Genomic DNA, 6,713 nt, shown 5'->3' with positions numbered 1-6,713 from the left:
TTTTAGTACATTTTAAGAATAAATTACTATATTAGTTTTTATAAAGCATTTCTCTATATATGAGCATATTATAAGACTAAATAAAAAATTAAATTATAATAAAAAATTAAATTAAAGAAATTATTTAAAAAAAATGAGAACTTCTAAATAGTTGATTTGATACTACTATTGATATAATTTTTTCGAATTTTTATGATATTTTCAAATTTAAATTTTATTCAAAAATAAAATAATTATTACTTTCTTAAAAACACATAAAATTGTATTATAACATCGACAGAGACAAAAAATAAAATAGAACATTAAAATCGAGATGTATCTCGCTTTATTGCACGAGTACCCTTCTAATATAATTTCTATAAGGATAATAATCGAGTATTATGTTATTAAATATAACTCAATGATTATCCTAATTATATTTTAGATATTTTATATTTAAATGAGATGTTTATCCAATATTTGATAATGTTTATCTGCAGTTAGTTAGACGAAATTCAAATATGGAGCTTTAATAAGTTGTACTTATGCACAATTTACTTGTAATCTTAAATTTTAAGTAATATTCATCAATAAACAGTACTTCGTGCATAAAAAATCGTTTTTAAGAGTTTTTGTCAAATGCTTTATAATATAGTATAGATTTTTATAAGGATAATAATCAAATATTCTATTATTAAGTATAACTCAATAATTATCTTAATTATATTTTAGATATTTTATAGTTAAAATGAGATATTTATCCAATATTTGATTATGTTTATCCGCAGTTAGTTAGACGAAATAATAGATGTTGTTTTTAAGTGTTTTTAAGAGTTTTAGGCAAATGCTTTATAAGATAGTGTATATATATATATATATATATATATATATATATATATATAAAGAGAGAGAGAGAGAGAGAGAGAGGAGCGATCAAATGAAAACCACTCCAATTTGTAAAAATCGTAAAAACTACTCTCATTCGTCGTTAATTTTATGAAATTTTTTCTTGAAATTGTTAATCTTGTGAAATTGTTTCATATAATACATTTTTGATGAAGTTGTTTCATATGTGGTTATGAAATTGTTTCATATACTACTTAATGAAATTTTAATGAAACTGTTTCATGTATTTCTCTAAAATTAAATTAATGAAGATGATAATATCCATGATTAACACCCTCCACAATAAAAATGGTTAWWMWMMMYCTCWYAWWWWYAAAAAAAATGAACAAAATGAAAAATTATGATTGGTTGAATGAGGTTTTCACGGTTTTTACAAATTGAGTGGTTTTTATTTGAACACGCCCCTATATATATATATATATATATATATATATTATAATGGTACTCGCATAATGCAGTGAAATAAATCTTGATTTTAATGTTTCGTTTTATCGATGTTATAGTGCGATTTTATGTGGTTTTAAGAAAACAATTTTTTTTTGTTTTTGAATGAAATATAAATTTGAAGATATTTTAAAGTTTTAAAAAAAATAAGCGATATTAGTATTAAATTAACTATTTAAAATTTTTCGTTTTTGTGTAATTTCTATAATTCAATTTCCTATTATAATTTAATTGAAGTTTAAAAACGAACTAACTTATTTTTTTGGTTTAATAAAAGATTTTTTTTAAGATAATAACTAAGTAATCTGTTATAACTCAATGATTATCTTAATTATATTTTAGATTTTTTATATTTAAAATGATGTTTATCATGTATTTGATTATATTTATCTGCAGCTAGTTACATGAAATCAAACTTGAAGCTTTTATAAGATGTACTCATGCACATATTCCTTGTAATCTTGAATTTTAAGTAATATGCATAAATAAACAGTTCTTTATGCATAAAAGTTTGTTTTTAAGAGTTTTAGCCAAATGCTTTATAATATAGTATATATATATATATATATATATATAAGATTGGGTTCACGTGAGACCAAAAGTTTTTCGTGAGACCGGTAAAACCAATTTATGTTCATTGATCAATTTTTATAAGCTAATGATCTAATGATCTAAATTTGTATGTTGACAATTTTGTGATTATTGAGAAGTCTCGTGACAATTTTGTGATTATGAATGTTCAGATTGTAGATCTAATCCAAGTATTGAGGGGTCTCACGAAAAACCCTTGGTCTCACATAATCCCAAGTATATATATATATATATATATGTGTGTGTGTGTGTGTGTGTGTATGTGTGTATGTGTGTGTGTGTGTGTGTGTGTAATATAAGCTAAAAGCTTAGTGAATATCATATACTTGAATATCATATACATGCAAGTGATAACATAAATCACATATGCATCATCATTATATTTCACTTTATACGTATACTTGAATATCATATTAATAATATCAAGCCATCATCATAAACATATTTCATATTATGCATATAATTGAATATCATGTAAATCAATACAATCACGTTATCATTGTATGCATATAAATACATCGTGCAAATATTATGGATAAAATACTTTGTAATAATCATATATATATATATATATATATCTCATAAAATTGCATAATGTACTCACCTTGAATCGTTAATGTTCGATAGATTATTTGTTATGGATAGCCAGGAAACGTTTTGCCCAATACCTCACAAGCAGCGCCGATGTATATTCATTACCACTATAGTGTAATCCTCGAATCAGAGTCAAATCCACCTTCCCTCTCATCTCAGGGTGAGGCAATAAATTCAAGCAAATGTTCGTTCTTCAATATCTCGGCTTTTTGGTTTAATATGGTATCGATAGCAATGGTTGTTTTTCCAGTTTGTCTCAAAAACCGCAACCTACATGATAATTCATACAATTCCTAATCCCCTTAAATAATCGTAATCAAATTGATCATGATTCCCTAACAATTTTAGCACGAAAAATCTTAACAGTTTTTATTGATCAACCTCGATCCCATGATATCTTGTATTTCACTCAAGTATTTTCTTTAAAAAAGTATTAATAATGACGTCGTTATAATATTAATTGACGCTCGTACATTTTATAAAATATATGCAATACACTCCACATTTTCTTGAAATATAAATATTTTACCAAAATAACTAAACTAAATAGTTTACAACGTAAATAATATTTTATAATCTAAACTTTCTTCTAAAATTTCCAAATATTGCATTTTTATAGGTTAAAGAGAGCAATAGTTTTGTTTTTGAGCTAAGAAGGTTTCAATCTAAATTCATCTAAGGGGTTGTTTGTTTACCTCTTAATAGTTTCATTAAGAGGCAACATTTGAATCGTTAAGATGTGAATCTTGTTTGGCAAAAAAACATTTGTCTCTTAATGGTTTTAAAACCTTCTAAATGATTTTGTATCATAGGCCTCCCTTAACCATTCAGCGCCATAATTTGATTATAAACAATCACCTAACAATTATATTTCTTTTTTCAGTATCCCATGAGAGCCTCTTAATCATTCTGACCACTTAATCATTCTGCACCAAACCATTCAGCAACTGCCAAACAACCCCTAAATCTACAAATAACTATTTATTTTACTTTATAAACATTTTTGTATTTTTTCCATCATCTGGTATAAAAAATACAGTAAATATACATTTTACCCTTCATAAAATGTCGACTTTGAATCATTGCCACAATTTTTTTTTGTTCAGTATACGTCGATGTTGATCCTCTAAACTGTTTTAATTCATATATTCACACAAAATGCTCATTTCATACAAATTAAATTAAGCAAAATTTGATTCTCTTTTGATAACGAACATGATTCCTTTATAAGGAAGTGTCGATTACACGTGTCAACATCATAACCAATTAGGTTTAGATGTTTGATGATTGATTTAAACCACACAAAAAATCAACCATTGGTTTTGTACGCATGTGGTTGTGGATGAATCTTTACGTCGACTAATGAAAAGTATCAGTAAGTAGGCCCAACAAAAAGGATGATGATTTATGGTATGAAAACGCTTCGTAAACGTGTTTACCTGCCGACCAAATCTAAAGAATTGTTGATAGAAGACAATATGATATTGTAACATCGAGTCCCTCGTTATTTGAAAATGAATATTGTTAACTTTTTTTTCTTATAAAGTCTTTAAATTAATTAATAGTGTATTTGGTGCGATATTTAATAATGGAAGATTTAGATAAAAGTCATGAAAAAGATAAGAAATGTATATTCACATGTGAATAATAGAAAATATCTATTTGAATATACATATATGAACAATCGATAACGTCGATTCACACATGCATATTCAAATAGATTTTTTTTTTCCAAATTCTTTTAATTATTCATATATGAATATTCTCTTCTTATCATTTATAATATTTAGGAGTCGTTTATTAAACGCTTATCCGGTAAGTACTTACTGGGTAATTTTCCTCACTGGATGAACATGACAAATGCCAAGAATCTTACCCGGTAAGGACAATGATAAGGATGGAGAGTCTTACCTGGTAAGGGAGGGTGACGACTCTTACCCGGGTAAGCGCTTAATAAGCAAATTGTTGCATTGAACACGTTTTGATGTACTACAATCTTACACAGTAAAATAAATTATAGTGTTGACTCCTAAGAACAAGCACTTACCAGGTAAGCATTTAGGTAAACAACCATCTAGTCTTTTTATTTAAAATGGGTCCTCATTTAAATATATTATCATAAAGATATTTAATGAAATGATGGGGTATTTGAATAGTTACAATAAATTATGCCATTATCTACTTTTGGTCTACATCCTTTTTTTTGGGTATGATATTGAGTAAATTACGTTTCTCATCCCCGTAATTTGTTGAAAATTATTGTTTTAGTCCTTATACTTTTAAAATTACAATTTTCACCATATAATTTAGAATTAATTTTCGTTTTCGTTATTATGATTTAGGGGCCGTTTACCAAACACTTACATAGGTAAAAACTTATTAAGTCACTTTGCCTCACTGGCTGAATATGATAAAGACAAAAAAATTTACTGGTAAGAGCGAGACAATGACCAAAAGTCTTATCCGTTAAGTGAGGACGACGACTCTTACCACGGTAAGCGCATACCGGGTAAATTGTTACATGCGATATCGTTTTGATAGACTAAAATCTTACTCTATAAGTAAATAGTGATGTTAAATTTTACCAATAAACATTTACCGGGTAAGTATTTGATAAATGACCCCTTACAATCTATTCATGTTTTTGTCCCTGTGGTCTAGTGGTGAACATGGTACAGTACCATGTTTTTTTTCCTTTCCAATACTGTGTACTAACTAATTATAATTGACACGTCAAATTTTATACCATGTACCAACCAACTATACTTGACATCAATTTTATTCGGATGGTACATGTTGGTACGGTTTTATACCAACTAAAAGTTGAAGTTACAAGTTTATTTATATTAATATCTTTATCAACTAGACTTAGATGCACTAAAACCATCGAGTATCTAAATAACATGCTTTTGTATGTTGTACCACTTATCACTACATATACAAGCATTCAAATAATTTTCATATAATACAACCATCCATTAATATTCTAATACAAGCGGCCATTATGAAACGACGACGCACTGTGAATGTGTGACGAGTTACTAAGGTTGTTAGGGTTGGACGAATGAATTCAATCACGTTATATCTATTCATCCATATCATAATTTATTAAAACCGAAAATAAGAACATTTAAAATCCAAAATCTAAATATGTTGCATTGTACCAAACTTTAATTAATAAATAATCAAAAAACGGTATTACCATGATACATGACTTCTAATACCATGTAACAACCAAATTTAGATAGTTGGTACGTACCTACCAACCAATTAGGTTGATACCAATTAAATTGGTATGGCTGATAAAGGAACTGGTTGGTTTGTCATGGTACAAAATCGACACCCGTGTTGTGGTCTACAATTCTTTGATGTTTTCTTTTCTTATAGTTAAAGATAGAAGTTAGTATGGGAGTCAAAAATAACAATGAATTACAAACCTTAGAAACAAAAACCACAAACTATAAGGACTAAAGTTGCAACTTTTAACAAACCATATGGACTAAAAACATAACTTACTCTAAGATATTTAAAGTCTGCTGATAAACAAATACAGAAAAACAGGGTGTATATGATTTCAAAAGTCCTAGTGTACCTACACAACCGTTAAAGCTTGCATCTTAGTGGGGCATTCGGTTGTTTACCGCGGTGGTTGCCGCCCTTTCTCCGCCGTACTCCGTCGTTCATCTTAACCGGAAAAACAGATGAACTCTGTTGATTGCATTCATTGATTTTGTTGCTAAGGAGAAAAAGGTAAAGTAAAATCCTTACTTTTCCTTTCCAAGATCTTGATTTCTTTGAAAACCCAGAAGATATTATCAATAAATGATGGATTATATTGAGTTGATGAGGAATATGGAACATGTTTTTGGGAGTATTCATGGGTATGGAATTGAACTTCGATTTTTTGAGGGTTTTCCTGTGATTTGATTTTGATAGATGGGTATGGTCTGATCTTTTGAGGTTATGAACTTAATTACCATTTTATTTGTTTATGTTAGAATATGTGAATTTGTCCAAATCTAGCTGTGGGACTCTAACATGCCCCTCCAACATAGGGCACTTATTGTCCCAGAGGGGGCTAGACGGGTGAAGGGCCAGGCGATTGCCCCAGAGTATTGAGTCTCTAGTGTGGTATACCTTGGCTCTAATACTAGATTGAGAGGGATTGCAGAAAATCGGGAAACATACTAAAAATTGGG

The 6,713-nt window shown here is 28.4% G+C and overlaps 1 protein-coding gene across 1 annotated transcript in view; it reads left to right on the top strand.

Moving 5' to 3' along the window:
• The first annotated feature begins 6,073 nt into the window (after positions 1-6,073).
• The window catches only part of LOC112504407 (CSC1-like protein At4g02900), a 9,237-nt gene continuing 8,597 nt past the window's right edge, over positions 6,074-6,713 (top strand). Inside the window, exon 1 of the mRNA XM_025108351.1 lies at positions 6,074-6,264. The gene's annotated coding sequence lies outside the window, so the exon portion shown is untranslated. The remainder of the gene's footprint in view (positions 6,265-6,713) is intronic.

This window comes from Cynara cardunculus (assembly GCF_001531365.2).
Source record: "Cynara cardunculus var. scolymus isolate 2C chromosome LG 2, CcrdV1, whole genome shotgun sequence".
Classification (NCBI taxonomy): domain Eukaryota; kingdom Viridiplantae; phylum Streptophyta; class Magnoliopsida; order Asterales; family Asteraceae; genus Cynara; species Cynara cardunculus.
The sequence above is the reverse complement of the archived record's forward strand: the minus strand, read 5'-3'. Positions and strand labels throughout refer to the sequence as shown.